Source organism: Apium graveolens, chromosome 3 (assembly GCF_009905375.1).
Source record: "Apium graveolens cultivar Ventura chromosome 3, ASM990537v1, whole genome shotgun sequence".
In the NCBI taxonomy this organism is placed as follows: domain Eukaryota; kingdom Viridiplantae; phylum Streptophyta; class Magnoliopsida; order Apiales; family Apiaceae; genus Apium; species Apium graveolens.
In genome coordinates, this window is record NC_133649.1 from 256,253,901 (window position 1) to 256,254,864 (window position 964).

Here is a 964-nt window from a genome sequence, read left to right on the forward strand (position 1 = left end):
TTGCTCCATCGCATGCGAACCTGCACATAGCTCACAAACACTAATTATCTTCTTAACACCATAGTTAGCCAGAGAATCGATCTTTATAGACAACGCCTTTAGTTGAGCAGTGATAGTCGTAGCTGTATCCACTTCAAGAACTCCTGCTACCTTACCCTGTGGACATCTCTGGGTTGGATACTGATATTCATTAGCAACCATCAGTTTAATTAGATCATAAGCTTCCTCATAGCTCTTTGCCCATAATGCTCCACCTGCTGCTGCATCGAGCAGGGGTCTGGACTGTGCTCCCAACCCATTGTAAAAACAATTGATGATCATCCAATCAGGTATTCCATGATGAGGACACTTCCTAAGCATCTCCTTGTAGCTCTCCCAAGCTTCACACAAAGATTCTCCCATTTGTTGCGCAAATTGAGTAATAGCGTTTCTGAATGCAGCTGTCTTCGCCATAGGGAAGAATTTAGTGAGAAACTTTTGAGCAAGATCTTCCCAAGTAGCAATCGAACCAGCTAGTAGAGAGTGTAACCAGCTCTTAGCCTTGTCTCTCAGAGAGAATGGGAAAAGTTTTAGCTTAATAGCATCTTCATAAACACCATTGAACCTGAAGGTGTCGCAGATCTCTATGAAATCCCTAATATGCGTATTGGGATCTTCCGTTGGAGAACCCCCAAACTGGACTGAATTCTGTACCCATTGAATTATGCCAGGCTTGATCTCAAAGGTATTAGCTGTGATAGCTGGCCTGACAATGCTAGATTGAATGTCATTGATCTTGGGTTGAGAAAAATCCATCAAGGCTTTCGTTCGTGCTGCTGGATCTCCCATTGTAATGAGTACCTGAAACACAAACAAATAAACCGTGATAGTAAAAGAGTCCGAGTCAGTGAACTTTAATGACCACTGATGACAATCACATAAATTAAAAATTAACACCGAGTCCCCGGCATCGGCGCCAAAAACT

General features: G+C 42.7%; 1 non-coding gene across 1 annotated transcript; it reads left to right on the plus strand.

Moving 5' to 3' along the window:
• Positions 1 to 331: 331 nt before the first annotated feature.
• On the plus strand, positions 332 to 438 carry LOC141716416 (small nucleolar RNA R71). Its single transcript, XR_012573127.1, has one exon. It is a non-coding gene; the product is annotated as a small nucleolar RNA R71 (small nucleolar RNA).
• Positions 439 to 964: the final 526 nt, after the last annotated feature.